Genomic DNA, 20,651 nt, shown 5'->3' on the forward strand with positions numbered 1-20,651 from the left:
TTTCTCCCTCTGTTGTGTCAGAAGATGGGGTTCACCGGTTCGGGTTCTAGCTTTGTGCCGCGTGTCCTCGTCTCTCATCCTTCTTGCCCGTGCCGTCGTGCACCTTTTGCTCCATTTGAGCCCGCGGCCCTGCCGACGACACTGCTGCCACGCTGGAGGAAACTCCACCGGCACTCCGTCATAATGAGTCCTACTTCCTCTCACCCCTCCTGGGACAGGAGACCTGCGTTGGTCGTCTCTCGCGAGGCTCGGGGATAATTGGGTGCTTGAAACAGTCCAGTGAGAATAAGGAGGCGGTGAAGGCCTGTACGCCCATATTTAGCAGCGAGAGAGAGAGAGAGAGAGAAGCTCATTTCTCGAGCCCGTCTCCTATCTGGGTTGGAGGTGGGCCGTTACTGGAGCAGCCACCTGTGGCACTGGGAGAAGGTGGACCATGATGGATGTGCTGGGGCTTCCGTCATGACAGCGGCCGTGCCCGGGCCCGCTGACTCCTCTGGATCCCTGGGAGGGAGGCTGTGTATGACTACAAGGGGGGTCGTGGCTCCGATGGGATGGGGAGGAGAGGAGGTGGACTGACCTGTGTCAAATGGAATGCCCGTACTGTACGATTATTCCTGACCTCCGCGCAAGCAACTGCGGTCTTAGCTTGAGTGAAGGCTTACCAGTGCGTGAGCCAGAGAAAGAGAAAGATTTCTAAATGGTTTCCCTCTCTACCAAAACCCCAAATATCACTCATTATTGTGCATTTCTGAAAAAGAAACGTGGCCGTTTTAGATAGAACAGCACCCGAAACGCCGTTAAGTTGCTTCACCTTCACCCACTCGTCACCTGACGAGCACTACAACTCACGTGGAGTCGGTTAGATGTTGTAGATGTTGGCGTCAAGTGTCCGTTCAGTCTGAGTCTGGTGGAAAAAGACGACTCTTTGAGATTGAAATCCCCCGGTGTGCCAACGTACAGCGCCCGAACATGAGCAGGTCTTGTCTCTTAAAGCACAAAACTGTCAACGCATAAGGGGGATGTTGCGGTGATGGAGGCGACAAATGCCAGTGGCCCGAGCACATCAGCGAAGGGAGGCTGCGTTAGGTTACTATCGGCGCATCGTCGGCCGCAACCATGTGCCGAGGCTGAGCTGAACATGATGGTCTCCGTCACCACCGAGGGGAATTCCACCGCTTTCATCAAATGGTGTTGATCGGTGGAAATTAGTATTCAAGATCGTGCGCAACAGTGAGTTCAGTTTGAAGATTCAGTGATTTGTGAGTTCATGTCGTGTGCTAAATGTTCAATATGTTCTCCAGTCGCAATGGAGTACCGACGCGCCAGAAGAACTGAGGGAGCCCCGGCCGGACTCTGCTGCCTGGACGAGTCCACTGGATCTTTTGGGCCTTTAAAGAAAACGTCCTCCAATCCTCTTGGCATGTTGTCACCAGGGGAGGAATGTGATTTCTTCTGCAGAGCAACTGGTGTGAGAGAGAAGTTGAAACATGTTCTCGCATGCACACAAATCACAGCTGCAGTTATTCGTTTGGGTCATCCCGACGGACGTTGCATTCACCCTGTCTCCAAAAAAAAACTATATGAAACTTATTCATTTTGACCTGAAATTGACTCACCGATTCACATTGTTGGGGATACGTCTATTTCATCTCTTGCTGAGAGTTGGCAGCAAGAGATGACCCCATTTGGCAAAAAGAAATGCAGTGGTTCAGCACATTTTGTATGATAGAAAAACAAAAAGTTGTCGTCCTCACACTTTTGGTTTTTCAACAGAGTAAACAAACAAGAGATACAGTCGAAATGATTTGCTTTTGGAGGTGTCGATAGGCGGATTACTTTGCTTGGGACAGATCCAGGCTGGCTTGTTTCCCCGGGTTTGCGGTCTTCATGCTGGGCTAGGCCAACTGTGTCCTTGCTGAAGCCTTACGTTCACTGCAGCACAGAGCTGATGAGAGTCCCATTGATTCCCGTGAGACAGTGAGTTTAGTGTATTTGCCAAACTCTCTGTCAAACTATTCCTTTATGATTAAGTCTGTTCTCCTGTAAATCACGACCCCGTAGATCATCTGTGCAAGTGGCTGAGTGCGAACCCTAGTTCTGCTCGAATGTTTGCTGTGTTTATCTCTGTAACCATGACGATGAACATCCTCTAACCTTGAGGAAAGTACTTGTCCTGAACCAAACCACAATCCTTTCTTAAATCCAAACCCGAGTGGTTTTTTTGTGCCTAAACCTAAACATAAGTTTCACTGCGTGTTTGTGACTGTCTCCATGACAGTGAAGGTCTCGTTTAGGTCGGGTGACTCCGTCGGAAAGATCCGTGACCCCCAGCGGCCTCGGACTCCTTCAGTGCGTCGACTCCTTTCTGGTGGAAAGACATCTCGAGGCTCGTGACGGAGGCGTTGCACAGATCGAATGAGGAAATACGTGCGGGATACAGTATCATCGGCTGAGTGAGTGAGTCTCCCTGCTTCTCTCTTCCCTGCACATCTGAGACACACGGGAGGCCCAGCTTGTTATGATGCCACCGCCTGTAGTCCCCGACGTGTGTCTCCACGCCAGGTGAGCCCACCAACCCGTACTGTTCACCTGGAGGACGCCGGTGTTCCTCCTTCATCTCTCTCTTCTCTACTGCTTTTGCCTCCCTCTCTCTTTTTCTCCCGGCCTCTGTCCTCCTCTCGTCCTTTCAACGTTGTCAGTCTCCTGCCGCTTCTCACCAGTTCCTCGCGACTGCAAACGTCGGGGTTTGCAGTCAGTCATGAGAGAGGAAAAAACACTCGGCTCACTGATCCCGCAGCTTTGTTGTCGAGTTGAATGAGAACCCTTCCCTGCTTGGGTTTCTGTTACCACACTAAGCTTCCACATGTGTCTCCACTTATTCACAGACCAAAGCATCTTGTTATGTTAAACACATATTTAGCTGGTAATAGATGTGTGAAGGAAAGCGGGTGGCATTACACATTTACAGGCGGAGGCGGAGAGTAAAGTACATTAAAGTAATCTATTCAAGTACAAGTTTGAGGTACCCATTTTTTACCTCTATACTCCTACTACACTACAATTTAGCAGGAAATATATCATATTATACTACATTTGGTGCATGGGGATTGAAGTTACAAGTTGATTTTCAAACTTTGAAAATCCTTTTTCTAACAAACATAGATGACAAGCTGCTGAAATCAGACTTTAATTGAGTCATCTTAAATGTTCTTATTAAAAGTGAAAGTCTCATTTTCGAACATTTTTGTAATACTCAGTCATACACAGAACTGTCTCTGATCAGAATTGAAGGATTTATGAACAGATTAAAGTCTTCAGAAGGGATTTGAAACTATCTCTCCCTCGACCTGCTAATGCCTATATATACCCCACGATATATGTCATTTAGCAGAATTTTGTACATTTTGCTCATAATACTTTTATTTCAATGGGATTTTGACGTCAGCACCTTTAATGCAGTATGTTTTCATAGGAGTATTACTACTTACATAAGTGTGGAATCTGAAGTACATCCTCCACCGCTGCGAATACAAGCTGCACCGTGTGCCTTCCTGAATCCAAAACAGCTGCTTTGGGGTAAATGCTCCGTTAGAGATCTGCTTCCTGCGGGGACAGGGCCCGGCGGACTGACAGGACACTCCTCACCCCACAAACCCACAGACTGGGGTTTATTAAGGTGATAGATGGGACGGGGAGAAAAGGGAGGGGAGGGGGGAACAGAGAGGATATTATGCAGGGGAAAAGTTCCAGCCTCTGTTCTGCAAGGTCGTAGCTGTTACACCATTTGGATTCAAACCCACACACACACACACACACACACACACACACACACACACATGCACACCAACATAAAAAACACTGCAACGTTGTAACACACTCATCTTCCTAATTCCTCTGCTCAAGGACATAGCAAGCACGTCATGGCCACGGGAACAACGGCGATCAAATATATACGATTCAAACCACATGACAACAAGACACTGTTTTATTTCTGTGTCATTTTTCGTGCCGGTCGTCAATCTAATTCGATTAATAAGATCAATACATCATCATCATCGACCTTGCCCTGGTCTCTTAAGTGTGTTTTATAGGTTGAACGAAAATTGCATCCCATGCACAAGTTGGAGCCGACGTCACGATGAGAAGTGTGTCACTCACTACCTGCATCGACTCTTTTCAGCACGAGTGGTACTATCTCCATACGTATCCAGTTCATACACACTGTGCAGTGTATATCCCATCGACATGAAACACAAAACCATTGTGAACGTGACAAAATGTACCAGCGTCCTGCAACTCGCACCGCTCGCGTTCCACATTCTTCCCCGGATCCAGGTCACACTCTGGTGCACAGCAGTGTGCCGCAGTGGTCTACTTGTAACTCTATCATTAACTCCGAGCCCTGCGACACAATGTGATATTCTTGAGTGTCCGCTGTACCAGAACTCATTCGGGTTGAACGTCCAACGGTCCAGTGGCCACGGAAGATGATATTTTAATTCCCCTCATTTTTTTATAGAGCCCTCCTGGCTTGGTATCCCTTCTCACCAAATGACCTTGACAGACAAAGAGGCCTCAGCATTAAAGAACAGGAGCTGGTTAATAGTTAATCAGTTCTCTATTATTAGTGGAAGTTGGAGCAGCAGCGCTTGTGCTGACGGGTTTGTGTGCCGGGGTTATGAGCGTGTGTTCATAGCCAAAAATATATATCTAAATCTGGGTTTTTTTGCCACGGAGAAACCTTTTTATTTACAGATGACCGAAGGAAAAGGCCTTAAATAATTGTTGTTACCGTAATGGCTGAAAAATCGTAGGAAATTTCAATGTCAGCAGGAATGACTCTGGAAAACAGATCATTAAAGAGCTGAAGAGGGAAAAAAACGAAGCCTGGATGATCGTATGTTTGGGATTTCCCTTTTCCAATCTGTCACCTTTTGCTGCGCAGAGAGCAAAGAAAGCGAGGGGAGGGCGGGGGGGGGGGGGGGGGGGGGGGGGGGGGGGGGGGGGGGGGGGGGGGCAGCTTTCTGGCCTTCTGTCGGGGGCAGCTGCTTTGTCACTGCATTAAGGAGTCGGGTGTCTCGGCCACCTGTGCGTGAGCACGGCGCATGAACCAAAAAACATTTTCCATTACACATGCCGTAATGGAGGCCAACAATAAGAAGTGCCGACGGAGAAACTTCCTTTCGGCGCGTCTTTCGACTGAACTTCCCTCTGACACATCCGAACATCTTTCAAGTGGCCCCGCTCCCGCTGCAAACACTGTATCGCTATCACATCCAATGGGCTTCAGCCTGGTCTTTCAGCGAGTGCTAATATGGAAAATTCATGCCCGATGGCACGGATGGCCTTTGGCCAAAAGGGCTGCTTCTAAGACAGACCTACATCAGTAGCCTAATGAAACCGCTGCACTAGCCTAATGTGACTTTGCTGGATAACACACTTCTAATCTTATCCTCATATATCCTAATAACACAACTGGACTTTGCGTATAGGAAACAATATCCCTTAATAAATACACATCTGTGGAAGTGTGCCACAGTTTGACTAAAAGGCCAATTGCAGTGAAGGTCACCACCCACAGGACGTCATGTATGTCTTTCAAAAGAAAATCACCCTTTGGATTAAATGTGTGAGCAATCGTACTGTGTGTGTGTGTATGTGTGTGTGTGTGTGTGTGTGTGTGTGAGACCAGCCTCAGTCCATTATCTCAGCCTCGTTTGCATTCGGTGTCCGTCCCTGCTTGCCATCGTTTGTTAACCAAATATTGTCCAGGCGTCAGGTCGGTCAGCCCTCACCTGACGCCCCACAGACTGCCGCCCGTCACTGTGCCCACAGCAGTTACCCGTTGATGTCACGAAAAGGTGATTTTTGCAGTTGAATTTGTAATGTCCCACAGGGACATCGTGTTTTCCATAATATGCTGTAGCGTTGGGGTCAAGTTGGGGACTTGAGAGAGACATACGTTTCAAAGGTCCGTTAAGCGGCGGAGATGTCTTAACATACTAGACCCATACTACTGACATAAAAAGTTACCAACATGGGGGAAGGTCGTACGAATTCAAGACACTTGTGCACCTGAATTCTCACAGGACGTACAGGCGCAGGATCCAAGGTTCAAGATTCAAGCTTTGATACTTTATTGATATATCAATTTCAAAAAAACTTAGACAAGAAAAATAGATAAAAATCAGAGACCTTAAAAAAACCAACCTTCATCTCAAACGACTGTTGAGATGGAACAATAGCACCCATGGGGCGACGATCAGCGGCGATCTAGGCAGCTCCGATCAAGTGCATCATAAAAAATGAAAAAAGGAATGTCAGCGTCACTGCCCTTTATTAAAAACCTACTGAGTGGCCTGCAGTAATAGATCTAGAAGGTTCAGGAGGCAGACAGCTCTGGGATACGTAATATTCTGGAATCTGTTTGTTCTTGCCTGAACACTTTTGTTTCTCATATGAGAGGGGCTTTTTTAAAAAAAGCAGTTAGCTGGGTGGGAAGGGTCCTTTAAAATCTTGACACCTTCCTTTTGTAGTCTGGTCATCTAGATTTTCTCTAGTGGTGGAAGATCACGATCATTCACAGCTTGTTCAACCGTCTCTCCTCCTCTGCAGACTCTTTCCCAAACCCTGACAGTCGCTGCAGAGGAGAGGAGAGTGCATCACACCTCGACCAGACGCTGCAGGCTGCTCGGCGCCCTCCACACATTACCTGGCTCAGGTGAGCTCTTCACATATTCATATACAATACATCCGCCCTGCTACAAAATAAGCCCAAGGCTCCAATTTGCTTCCTCTGCGTTTTTTCTTTGATTGAATGAAAATGACCCCCCCCCCCCACCCCCAAAAAAAATCCCTCAAAATCCCCAATATTGTGATGTGCATTCTGCTCATTGTCTACCCAAGAGTTCACATAGTCTGTCCTTGATAAAACAGGCCGAGCAAAGAGAACCTGGCCCGTGGCTGATGGGGATATGAACCAAACTCAACTTTCTGCCTATTCTCTTGTGCCGGAAAGAGGTGAAAAGATCTCACCGCTCGGGCAGATTGCTGCAGCGCAGGTTGGCGTCTCAGACAACACAATGGTCTCCGCCCCGCCGTCCGACCGCTCTCACTCTTGTTGAGTGACGCTGGCCCTTCGCCGCCCCGCTCAGTGTCGTGCTGCGTTGCACTTTCCTGCGCCGTGTGCTGCGCAGGCCTCCGCATCTAGGCCATGTGGACACGCTGCCGCCTGCCGCATGTGCATGAGCTCTGAGCAGGAGATTCAGGCCAGTGTTTTATTTAAAGAGCGTAACGTGGGCAGCAGCAGCAGCAGCAGCAGCAGCAGCAGCAGCAGCAGCAGCAGTTCGCAGGGGCTTCGAGGCTTCACGGCACGGCTCTCGCAGAGGTGATCAGCCCTCCCTCGCACTGACTTTGAACACCTCAGCCCCCTCACCTCGAGTGCGGTGTGTGCCGGAGCTGGACAGCAGCTTTCACCAGAGGGCGTGGCGGTTTTTCTCGGGGCACAGCGAGAGACGACGGCGGCAGGGTGGACACCTGCTCTGCTTACGCATCCGCTCGTCACGCGCGCTTGTGTGTTCAAGGTCGACGGCTCCGTGTGTTTCACCGTCGGGGCCGTGCACACGTGTGGGAGGGCGAGTGTGCTGAGCGTCATGCGCACGGGGACTGTTTGCTGAGCCGCTTGTGAAAACGTGACGGGTTCATTAGTCGCGCGTGAGAGGCCTTCTCCTGCGGGGAAAACACTTCTGCCAGTCACCGAGCTCTTTGTGTGTGTCGGTGGGTGACAGGGGCTCAGCTCCTGCGAGCGCGACAGCAACAACGTCATGATATCACAATCTACCATGATGGCAAAACGGTTGCATCTTCAGCAGTGGTGCATGTACAATCAAGCTTCCGCAAGTCTGGAAACTGAAGAGTGCAGATGATGCAGATGCAAAATGTAGCTCAGTATCACAACACGCCTGCTAAGGAGTGAACAGTGTGTTTTCATGCATCAGTCCTAAAATTTGGTGGGAACATTCTCAGTGCCGGTCCAAAAGAATGACTGCACGGCGTTCAGGGGGAATTTTGGACCTTCCCCTTGGTACAGATCTGCTTCAGCACAGCCATATTCTTCGGATGTCTGGTTTAACAGTGCAGTGATGTTTCCATGGCATCCGGTGCCATTCGCCGCCACATGCAGACTTTGTGTTCTTCTCACGAACAATTCAAGCTCTTTTTCACCAGCGGACAAAATATTCTCCCAGTAGGTTGTGGAGTGTCGTGATGCTCTGTTATGCTTTTTTTTTTTTTTTTTTTGGAAAGCAGCAGCTTCCTTTATTAGTGTGTTTTTGTATTTGTGTGTTATCCAGCGCCAAAGATTCCTTGTACGCCTGTAGTTGTTACATTTGACCTCTGCGTTGCCCTTGGAGTTGTCTTAGCTTGGCGCCCACTTCTCGGGAGAGAAGCCACAAAAATAAATCATCTCCGTTCATAGACAGTTGGTCTGACGGTGGACCGATGAATGTCCAAAGTCTTCGAAATCATTTGGTTACCGTTTCCAGATTCATGCAGATGCACGATTCCTTGATCGTAAGTCTAACCCTAACCTCGACCCTTGTCGCTCGGATGAAGATCTACGATGATTGGCTACATCTTTACTTTTTCTTTCCACTGTATATGAGATACACTTACAGAACAACTGACAGCGCCCATGCTTTGTTTGCCAGGTTTGTAAAGGCATAAGAAAAATTTGCAACGCCTATCGTTTGCGGCATCACACGCACACACACGCACGCATGCGCACATAAGTAATTATATGATTGATACTGAGCGTATACCTGTGATAGATTGAGAGTAGAGTTATTAATTTGAAGAAAAATAAATCTATGAAATCTCATTACATAACATTTGCTGTGACTATTTAATATCTTCTTGTTATGGCGTTACATAAGCTGTCACAAAGGGCCCACGCCTAGCTGTCAACGCCAGTGTACACAAGCACGAATAGAGGAAAAAAAGTGATTGAACTTTATGAGTAAGGTGGAGTGTAAACGTATTCATATAGACTTTTTTCTTTTCAACAGTGCGAGAGCAGGTGGAGGATGAACCTGCCCCGGGACGCCAGGTGACTGTCAGGTCCACCTGCTACCAGAGCTTCTCCCCCTCGGGAGGAGTCAACCTGCCGCCGCTCTACGTCTGCGGCGTGCTGGCCTCGCACCGCACGATGTTTCGCCACACACATACGTCTGCACCGATCGTCTGATTAGAAACGGATTCTTCTTTGCATTGCAACATTGTCTTTGGCTCTGCAGAATACATGATTCATTTTCATGCCAAAAATACAGTATTTTGGGGCAGCTGGTGCTAGAAAAGTCTATTTATTATTGTGCAGGGGTTGAAACTATGTACAAAAATCATCTGCAGATCAGTTGAATCTGTGATATTCTTCCTTTCTTATGAGGCTCCTCTGGTGGAGTGCTGTTTGCTAGATGTGTGAACTTGACTGTGGACAACGATGTATGTACAGAGTTTTACACTGGAAAACTGTTTTAAAAGTTATTAAGGAGGGAAGTTTTTCTCTGCTCATGTAGATGTGGACACACACGCAATGACATCACCACTTTGGAAGACAATTATGGTCGAACATGCGAGTGTGATGTGGAAACTTCAACCTCCAGTTCATGTACACTGGCAAAGGGCTTTTCATTGAAGTTTGAAACAAACGACAACAAACACATCATTTTTCAATGAAGGGGACATGTTTTTATTATTTGTCATTCGTTAAGCATGTTATGTGGGGAAAGAGACTATTTCAGACAGAAATTATTATTCCAAAGCAGAGTATTTCAAAAAAAAAAAACATGTCTAGAGGGAATTACTATTCACTTAAAAACTTAAAGCACTTTTTTTTTTTTAAATCTATAGGAACAAGAGTGACGAGTGCACCTGTATGAAACGTATCCGCCTCGCGACCTTGGTCTTTCTCCACTGTTAGCACAGGGAGCAGGATGTGTTTGCTGCGTCCTTTTTTGAAAATCCACTACCCAGCCCGTTTTGTCAACACCGTCCACCAATCTTATGAGGACGTGACGGAGGGCGACCTTCGGTGGCCAGTCGGCCGCTTCTCACACACTGAACAATGCAAACATATGCGAGTCCAACTAACCGAAAACTGCTGGAACAAATAAGGCAATGGGAAAATACTCCTGCAAGTCCTGCATTAAATTGAATTCCGAAAATCATACTCATCAAATCGAAAAACAAATCAATATGCATACTAAGACTTTAATTTCACACATTAATGCATTATTAGCAATAATACATTAATGTGTGAGCAGGATTTTAACGTAGTGGGCGAGGTGACTACTTAATATACTGCTTGCAAATCTTTCAGGTACGCCATAAGCCCAAGGTTTAAATGACAAGTGGCGATTCGTTTGATTGAATTGTTCATTTTGTACTGTAATATACACAACAAACACACATATTAATTAAAAAAAGGGGCCTTGATGCAGCTCCTGTGTAACTGCTGAAGGGGGGCCCTCGTGTCCAAACCTAGTCTTTTCTCTCATTTTGATTTTTTTTATATTTCAGGGTTTTTTTTCTGGAGTAAAAAGATTATAATATTTCTCTCATGAATGTTGCTGTAGAAGTATCAGGTAGCATGCAATGGAAATGCCCAGTACAAGTATCTGAAAAATTGTACTCAAGTGCAAGAAGTATTAGTTCTTTCCACCGCTGATAAGGAGGAACAGGAGTGTACAAGCAGTTCAGTTCCTGGTGTATGAGACGTCTCTCTGATGATAAAACATGTAGCTCCCACTTTGGAATTTGGGACAAATGAAGGGGTGAGATTTCGCTCAAAGGGAAACAGCGTGTCAACAGATGTGCTTGTGTGTGGCGGAGCGTGAGATGGACAGATGTGACAGACATGAGGTGAACTGTCAAAACCAAAAAGAGAAGAGGAGTGTGCCGGTGTTTCTGCGCCGTCCGCCCCTTCCTCGGGGTCCGGCCCGGAGCCCAGCAAACTCCGGCCGTGCTCGGAGCTGAATGAGCCCGACTGTTTGTTGGCCCTGTCCCGCCCACGGACGGGACGCGGCCTCTCATCCATCTTGTAGCTTCTGTGTTTGTATGGTACACATGCACGTGTGTTGCTCGCTTGCTGCTTCTTTCCGCACATTTCCTCTGTGCGTACTTTTCCGTACGCAGCGAGTGCATGTTCCTCCTCTTGTGCAGGCTGAATTCCTCACTCAAGCGATGCGGTCATGAACGCCATTCATGTCTGATAGCGGTGAGATAAACAGAGACTCTCCCGAGCTGTCGCCTCCGGGAAGTCAAACAGCGAGCGAGAGTCATTACATGTGTAGTGTTTGTTTAAAAGGAGAAAACCTGGACTCGATCATAGGAAGTCATGGGGAGCTCTCTGCGGTTTAAATATGATATCATTGTGTTGGGTTTCTTTTAAGAACAGATAGGAAAGAAGAAAAGAGATGAGGGCTCGGGTGGACTGTCTGCGATCTCTGCAGCGCTTCCAGCCGGGCCAGTGGGACTATAAAAAGAATGAGACTTCCCAGAGGACAAGCACTCCCTGAGGTATCAACATCCGCTCGCCTGATCTCTGACCCCTCCATCGCGATCACTCCGCCTCTCTTCCTCCCTTCCCTCTCCTCCATCTCCCCGTGCCCACAGCCGGGAGACGGGTGTCAGCCATATGGGGGGCTTGGAGCGCGGCAGCTCGCGAGGCCGGCGAGAGGCGCGCGGAGGAACCCCTCAATGATACGATGACGACACGACAGATGGTCAAGGTTCATTATCCGTCCGAGTCTGACGCCGTGACAGCTCATTAAAGCATCACAGGCCCAGCCTGCTCACGCTCTCTCGCTCTCTTTCTCTTGTTCAAATCCAGTCGCTGTCGCGAGGCCCCTCCGATGATGAAACACGGTAAGCCGAGCACGACCAGACAGGCACCGTCGAGGAGCGACGCAGGTACAAACCTCACGTTCGTGACGGAGTCTCTAGCCGCAACAAGGCCGCGGACGGAAGGTTTTCCCACCATTCAGCTGAGCTCACAAAGAGCTGACTGATAAAAAAAACAAAAAACAAGGTGAAATGGATGAAGGCACTTGGTATTTCTTCCCTTCTCTGTGTGAAAGGCCGTATTTTCTGGTTGGGAAATGACCATGCACCATGAATTATGGATTTTCTTTTGTGGTTTTACAGCTGAATTATTCTGGCTGTGTTTGTGAGGTTAATGTCCTCGTCATTTTCGAAAGGAGCAGCTCCAGAGGGCACTACATCACTGTGCGCCGAGAGAAATGTGTAATATGCAACGGCAACGCAGGGACATGACAAAGTGCTGAGGTGTCTTTTCCACAGAAGCGCGTCTACGCATGTCGTGTATTCATATTTGATACCTGCTCAATCTGAGTGAGGGGGAAATTAATACTACAATCACTTTCAAAAAATAGCTAGAGAGAGTTTTATCTGCTTCAACAACGGAAGAAGCATTCGTTCTTCACAGCGGACACTCAAAGAGGTTCCCTTTGGATATTAACTATGATACAAGCTGCGACTGCTAAAATTCACCCTCACTCACTCACTCACTGTGGGCTTTTTTCTGTCAGCCATGCTCTCGCCTAAGGCGGTGAGGTTTCCTCCCTGTCAATCATTTCATTTCGCGGCCTCTGTGGCGTCCGTGGAGATTCTCTAAGTGGCCGTATCTATGACAAGCAGATAAACCATTTTCCAGCCACACTTTATTTTGAAATTTGGTGTTCCTTCGGTGAAATATCACACTTCCAGGGCGAGCACTCACGACAAACAAAGACAACCACCTCTTTGTCTTCACTTCATGCAGCTTTAAACTTGGTCACAGTAATCGGTACAGAGTGCAATGTGCAAAACGTTTCCCTGGTATCCTCTTTCAAAATGGACTTTTATTTCCTTTTACAAATATGGGCAAAAATTGTTTGCAGAGGCAATTTTTCACAAGGGGAGGTTCTGCCTTGTTGCTGCTGTGCAGCTGCTTGCACTGGACCAGTCAAGTCAAATTGCGTCGCTGTGAGGAAGAAAACACTTTGCAAGAACAATCAAACGCCTGCTGCCACATCCAAATCTAAAGGTGAGTTTCCAAATGCTCCTTCGGGCATTTTGGTTTTCAGGACATGAAAAGCAAACAAAAGGAACTGAACATATTTGCTACTATGTTAAATGTGGAACCATGGTGATGTGGCTGACAACACAACAACCCAAAGTCATCGAGCTGCCGAGCAGCAACTGGTTCCAAACTACGACAACCTCCCATCGCTTCAGTTCTATTTACTGTATTCACCCATTCTGAGTTTGCGTCTGTGTTTCGGACGTCCCAAAGCAATGTAAGATGAACCTTGCATCTTCACTGTTCACTGAATGTGTTTGTGCTTGTCATAAAGTTCTTCGTCTGCAGTGTCCAGATACAGTGAAGGGTCAGGTGATCGTGGCTTTACTTCACATATTGTAGCCCTCTTCACCTGTACGGTGTGAGTGGAACACCAACAGTTTTTAGTCGGTAGCATCTTGGATCCACCTGCATCCTGGTGTTGCTCCTCCCCTTCCTGTGGTCCTTGCCCTTCCGAAAGGAAGACGTACATAGCCAGCAACATGACTGAGTTATGGAATACGGCTGTTTTATTTCTCACAGAACTTTTGGCAGAATGTTTCTTGGTCAGCACCGTTCAAACAAGCAAAAAACTAATTGAATTGTAAACTGTTCATTGATTATGATAATAAATTACATAAAAATATGAGGCCGGAATGTCGTTCAAGGCTTAGTAGATACGTAAACAGGCATTTATTTGGTATGTTTACTGTAATGTATCGAACTGGATTTTAATTCTTATTTCTTCTGATATATGATCCAGTCATTTTGGCCAATATTGCCCCCTACCACTATGGAATATCGGATCAGGACATCCCTCGATAAGACTCCCAACCGATGAACGACCTGGTGGCAGTATGGTCTGGGTGCATGTCACGTAGGCACACATGCCCCGAGCAGCAGGTCCCCCAGCCAGTCGGACCATTTACTGCATTATCATACCCCTGCTCTATTCCCTACGTTTCCTATCTCTGCACTTCCACTATCTAATAGTGGGCCGAAAATATATACATTTTTAAAAAATGACTTATGACTGATGTGAATGTGGTGGCTGAACAGACATCTGCTGCCTTTTTGCTACTTATTAGTCTGTATGTGGAGGATTTTAAGAGACGACTGTTCAAAGAAGTTGCCGCCCTTACGGTGGCCCTGAAGTTCAAACCACGACAGCAACTCACACAACACAACAGCAGTGGTGAGAGTTCAGGCTGAGGACTATTTGGGATGTTTGAGCATTTCCACTTCTTGTCTATGAACACGGAGGGCATAGGTCGTATATCCCATTTGATCGCGTTCATTTGTTGCTTTTATTTTATTTATACATTTTGTGGCGAAGGTTTATTCAAATTAGTACACACTGTCTGCTCCGCTTCAAACCCCAAATCAAGTTAATATCTAGCTGGTGAACATAAAGAAGCATTTAGCTGCTGAAAAGAGCCACACCCCCCCCCCTCCCCCAACTTGTGCCCATTTAAAATCTCAGCTGAAGCTTTTTAGTGAAAAGCTCATCCTTGATTATTATGATCATAATCAAAGCTGAGTGTTTTAATCTGTCCTAAATTGTCTGCTGAGGATCTCAAGAGCTCTTGCCTGTAAATGCAGATGCCGCCCTGCTCGCACTCCGGTGACAGTGAGGCAGGACTCAAATAGAGGAAGTGTGTCTCTCGCAGCTCATTTGATTAAGGTCACACGTTATTCTAAAAGGGAAATTGTTGATATTCAAACTGTCAGCTTACTATCCTCTCCCATCTGTTCCATCTGACAGTGTTTGACATGTTGCATGACACTAAAAAGAAGAGTATAACCTGAACAACCCCCCTCTTTACTGTCTCTGGGGAGGGAAGTGCCTACGTATGTATATGTACCCATATGACTTTGCCACCAGAGCTTTTTTCTTTTTAAATTTAAAAAAAGTCAGAAGGGCCCCGGGTTCTGTCTTACAGGACACGACGGTGCGCGGGATTTGCATCCAGCATAGGCTGCACCTGCACCTGCAGCTCATTGCAGCACCCGCAGTAGGGTGACGTAATGCGAGGGGTGAACGCAACTCGACTCAGGCGCGCTGCAGTCAGTGGACATTTGTCTGAGACTCTAAGGTCATCGACTTTTGGTCAAAGTAAGATTTCTGTTTTTTGTTTTTTTGGTTTTACGTGCACTGTTTTGGTTTACTGCTGTCTTCAACAGGGAAGCTCTCAAAAGTCGCTGTGCACTTCACGCCCCGCCACCAGCAGACGAACAGACGCAGTGAGCAACTAGCCGGTGAGCATATCGGAGGATTCAGATGAAGTTAGTACCTGTTTGAATGATATAGACCCGACTTTTCCCTTAAAGAGGAGAGAGGATAAAGTGTTTCAGTCCAGTGAATATCCGTCCAGGTGGAGAAACCAAACCGGCCTAAACTCTTCTTTAGCAACCTTCAAAGAATCGGTTGTGAAAAATATTGTTCGCAGCTCCCGGTGTCCTCATTCATTTGGATCTGACATTATTGCCTTGTGCCTCATCCTCCCCACCACACGCAGCCGCCCGCCCCCACCGTCTAGTTCCCAGGTCACTGATTGGTAATCGGAGCTGTCTGACAGAAAGTGCCAACCTCCGTTGCTGTTGCCGCGCTCTGTCTGTTGTGATGTGGAGATGCGTGTTCATTGGTAATTTGCATAAATAACCCTTTGGGGGGAATGAGCGACCCCGGGGCACTTGATCCTCCTCCAACGGTCCAGTCCGTCCTTGGTGATGATCAGTGTGGAGAAATGATTAGAAGAGGCGGGGGGGGGGGGGGGGACCCACACTGCACGGCTGACTTCCAAGAGACAATTATTGCATGAAAGAGTGGAATTCTTTCAGGCTTTTCCTCTAAACTTGTCATTTCTTGCAACCCCGAAACACATTTCAACAATGTCCCTGCTTGAGGAACAATGACATCCTCTGAAGCACACGGACTTGCGCGTTCATCGCTGGATGTTTATACCGGCAGCCGCAATGTCACGTCAAAGCCCAAGGTTCTGAATCTGTGGCACTTGTTGACAGCATCTCAGACTGGAGTTAATTGGTGTAGATGACCTGTCAAACCGGCAGCCTCGGGAGCAGATGGAGCAGAAGCCTTGAGGTTGATCATCGCGGCTATTAATAGCATCAACCGGCTGGAGCCTTTGGGCGAGCGGGAGGAGCAAATACTTCATGCAAAATCCAATCCTTCACCAGAACTGTGGGATAACCCCGACATGTATTATTCAGTGTTGTCTTTCCCTTGCCTGAAGAAACCTGTCAGCTTTTTGTGTTTGACCTGCTGTCTCCAGACGTCCTGCTTCCTAAGCCACGCTGCTGTTGATTTACAGCTCTATAGATTTGACAAGGAATTCTAAAAATGTAGGGTGAAGAGGTGGCTGGCAGATTTCACAGTGACACTTGGGTACAAAGCCTAATGCATGTTTTTGGTTCTGACCGATTCAATATCGAGTCCATTTCAATGTTAGTGTACTTTGTATGCACAAAGCCGGACTCCCACTTGTAATTACCAGCATCAGTCAGAAGCTGCACGTTTTTGTGGCATGGGAAAATTAAATTATTTTGTGTTTGACTTCTAACTTAAAGCAGAAGCTGCTCCGATTCACAACTCGCCTGTTGAATAAAAGGTTTGATCCCAGTTGATAAACTCTATACATCTTAAGTAATCAGCGCCGGTTTCATCTTAGGGACGTTCAAAGACATGATACATATCATCTAAGAAAAACATGAGACACAGTAGTCAATTAGCAGTCTCACTAAAGAAGAGAATCTGCACTATTGAATATTGGAAACAAATAGTACGTAACATAATTGGTTTATCAGTAAAAGTGTTTCTTTTTCTCTGTGGCAGACTGACATATTTTCCTCTCAAATGATACATCTATTATTTATTTCACTCAAAAGAGTGTGGCATCTATGTTGACTTACCATACATGCATGGTCTATTGAGGTCTTGTTTCCCAGACAGCAAAATTAAACTTCTGTCACAACATATGCCTGCCTCCTCGGCCCGAGTCTGGCTCACATAATTCCACATCTGGGCCGATTCCGGCTGCTCTCCTCCAGTGTTGGTTGACAGCCAGAAAGAGTTTCTGTTCCTGTCCCAGAATCGGTCCAGATATGGAAGAAGCATTTGACAGTCACGCTGTATGAAGGGGCTACTTGGGCCGGGGAAATGGGCATATGTTGAGCCAGAAAAAACACAAATATGTGGCCCGAGTATTGGCAAAAAGAATAATCTTGCTCTCTGGGTTCGGAGAGCAATGACTTGATTGTGAGCTGACTGAATTGTGGGTTAATCCCTGAGGCACCAATACAGGACGACTGTACGTATGTTTTGACTGTGATGTAATGTGATGTCGATGTCAGCTCCTTTGCTTTTGGATGGAGAAATCAAAATGTTGCCAGAGAATTACAGTAAAATATATCTAAAAGACTACAACTAAGAGAAATGACTTCTCCAAGGCGAAGCATGAGGGATTTATTTATTTTATGAATTAATGATTTCTTTAGTCTGGCAAAAGTCAAACTATAGTGCATCATAAGTTCGAGTCCCTTGAACCTACAATATCTGTATTAACTATGAATGATTTGTCTTTGGATAATATTTTTGGACTAACAGTAAAACACAAAGAAATTAATGAAACCATACATTTGAAAATATGTCACATATTTAGTGTTTTATATGTTTATTTTTTGGATAAATGATTGAAATACAGTCATTATCAACACTGTCATTATTGTTATTTTAACTTAATTTGCTATTTATGAATAATCACCTCGTCTTTCAGCTCCAGATGGGACAAACAACTGCTTTCTTATATTAATACTGCTGATAAGTCATGAGCATACTGCCATCGAGTCCTTTCCCTCCAGCGTCTGAACCGTTTATGTGTTGGGGAAACCATGCATTCAGCACAGACCCTGCGGTGGGCAGCCTATTAAACACACATCATCGGTAACATGGATAATTGCTTCACATGCAGCATTTGATTCTGTGACAGACGGGGCTGATTGACAGGACGAGCCCCGTCAATACGCGGTGACTCATCCTGCCCGAAAATGATTGAGTAGCTAATATTCAGCCTGCCTGTGTGTGTGTGTGTGTGTATGTGTGTCCGAATTAAAGCGTCGGCTTTGGGTGGATTGGAAAATGAATAGTGACAAGTGTAGAAAATGGGTTGTCAAAGGTGGGGCTGTTTAATCCTACCTAGAGCAAATATCAACATTGATCAAAACCAACAGAATAGCTTCGATTTACTCAGATGGATTAATTGATCAATGTTGGCGGGAGCAAGATTGACAGACACTTAAACAAGTTGAACCCCTTTATTAAAATCCCTAATCATAATATAGACTCTGAGTTGAATCTTATGTCCAACAACTACACTGGGTGCCCTCCAGCTGGTTCCTCTGAAAGACATGGAAATAAGAGCAGACTTAACTTAATCGAATCTGATTTATTCATCTCTGACAGCTCCGTTAGTTAGAGGGATGTTATCCAGAGTAAACACAAGACTTTAAAATCTTCTCGAAGGAAAAATGCATCCTCGTTCTCCAACTTGATTAGTCATCTCTGATTGTACCACCATTACATTACATTTAAGCGTTTACAATTATTTTGTTATCGCACCTTGTCGCCACAGTGGCGGCAGTTCCTCTAAAGTGAATGTGGGCTCATTTTAAATAAGACGTGACCTGGGAAATGCTTCAACATTTCATCTTTTCTAGACTACATACAAAGAACAAATATTCATTTTCAAAAAGTCCAATCTGTCCATGGACTGTCATGTGATAGTAGGAAGTGACAGTATTCCAACAGGAACAATATGGTGTGTTATTGACTGATTAAACCTTTGAAATATATTGCCTCAGATTGAGATCTTGTATGGTAATTCAAATAAAAATACTGAATAAAATACCCCCAAAAAGACCTTTAAAAGAAAATAGCTCAAATTTAAAAGGACTCTAACTCTGTATTTGTAGGATTTTAAGAGTCGACTCTTCAAAAAAGTTGCCACCCTTTCGGTGGCCATGAAGTGCAAACCACGACAGCAACTCACACAATACAACAGCATTAGTGAGACTGAAACCGAAAGGGTAGATACGTATCGGACACTGATCCTCTTCCTGATTGGTCGCAGTGTCTGTCATTTACATTTACCAATCAGGAAGATTTGTCACATTGCGTTATCATTCCAGTGATAATGCAGTGAGGGCAATACATAAGTTAAAATCTAACATAAAGTTATATTACAACATTATGTTTTTATTGAGATTATTGAAAGCAGAGAGAGCTCTTCCCTGATATAAAACATGTTCGGTCTCTTCCTGGGGCTGACAGTGCTGGTGGTATCCTGCGGCACCAGACTGTGAAATGATGACATTCTCACAGATGTGCATGAACGAGGAAGAGGCGAAGGAGACGGCTGGGTGGGTTGATTTGCCACTTGGGTTTCTTGTCAAGTACAGCTGCTCCAGACTGTTTTTTTTGTGTGTGTGTGACTCACATCAAACCTCCTTTATTCAAAGTCAACGGCAGCAGCAGCTCTTTGTCCCCAACACTCTGGTCTTTTATATAAGCAGCAGAGCGATGTCAAATGTAACAGGCGCTAAGGATTAAAAAAAAAAATCTGTATATGTTTTGAGAATGTTTTCCTATGAAACATAAAAACCTGACTTTGGGCTCAGGTGCACAGAGAATGGCATGCCTTGTATCGGATGGACGTGCACATAGATTTATGATTCATGACATGCAATGTGGAGGGAAATATCAATTTTTTTTTCTCTTCATGCTTGGGAGGCAACGGCTCATTTCCCTCATGCAAATGAAAGCTTCAAGCGAAAGGGGAAGGCAAATGCTATTGGAAGGCTGACAGTGCTGTGTGGAAAATGTTGTGTGACCAGTGCTGAGACCAGCACAGTCCCCCAGTGTGTGCCACTGAGGGGAAAGAGGGTAGCGAGCCAGAGGTGGGGGGGGGGGGTCGGGGTGGGGATTTCCTTTGCATGAGAGCTTTGGCAACAACGGGGTTCTCTCGAAAAATGTAAGTCACTGTGAGGTCTCATGCAAAGACCTTGGCTCCATCACACACACACACACACAGTTTAAGAGGACTTCAGAGAGAACCTTGAGTCCACTGCGCCGATAACTAACGTTAATCTCACTGACCGCGCGTGTGTGTGGGCAGTGAGCAGAATAAGTGGGGCCTGTGATTGTTGTCCGAGTGCCTGTTGGGGATCTGCGGATAGCTGCAGTGAGGTCTAGTTTTTTTTAAAATACAAAAGCTTTGGATCTGAATATTGACGCAAAAGGGCAAAGACAGAACCTCCACAGCAAGTGAGAAGGCACTTGCATGCACTTAGAACTTTGTGTAGCCGGCTGCCATCCTCCAGACAGCAGCTCTGGAAGTTACGTAAGCTCCAGATATAAATACACATTTATTTTTTGTTCACTGTGAGAGAAGAGGCCGGCTGTGAGCAGGGACAGAATTGGAGCACCTTGTTCCTGTTATACTTTGTGCCCAACCAAAGT

At 46.1% G+C, this 20,651-nt stretch overlaps 2 long non-coding RNA genes across 2 annotated transcripts; both read left to right on the forward strand.

Annotated features, from left to right (window-relative positions):
• The first annotated feature begins 2,122 nt into the window (after positions 1-2,122).
• LOC118301017 lies at positions 2,123-10,455 on the forward strand. The gene is made up of 3 exons (XR_004790206.2): positions 2,123-2,562; positions 6,616-6,721; positions 9,066-10,455. It is a non-coding gene; the product is annotated as an uncharacterized LOC118301017 (long non-coding RNA).
• A 1,208-nt stretch (positions 10,456-11,663) lies between these two features.
• Positions 11,664-20,062, forward strand: LOC118300470. The gene is made up of 3 exons (XR_004790089.2): positions 11,664-11,786; positions 11,888-13,102; positions 15,061-20,062. It is a non-coding gene; the product is annotated as an uncharacterized LOC118300470 (long non-coding RNA).
• Positions 20,063-20,651: the final 589 nt, after the last annotated feature.

The sequence above is a fragment of the Scophthalmus maximus genome, chromosome 2, assembly GCF_022379125.1.
Source record: "Scophthalmus maximus strain ysfricsl-2021 chromosome 2, ASM2237912v1, whole genome shotgun sequence".
NCBI lineage: Eukaryota > Metazoa > Chordata > Actinopteri > Pleuronectiformes > Scophthalmidae > Scophthalmus > Scophthalmus maximus.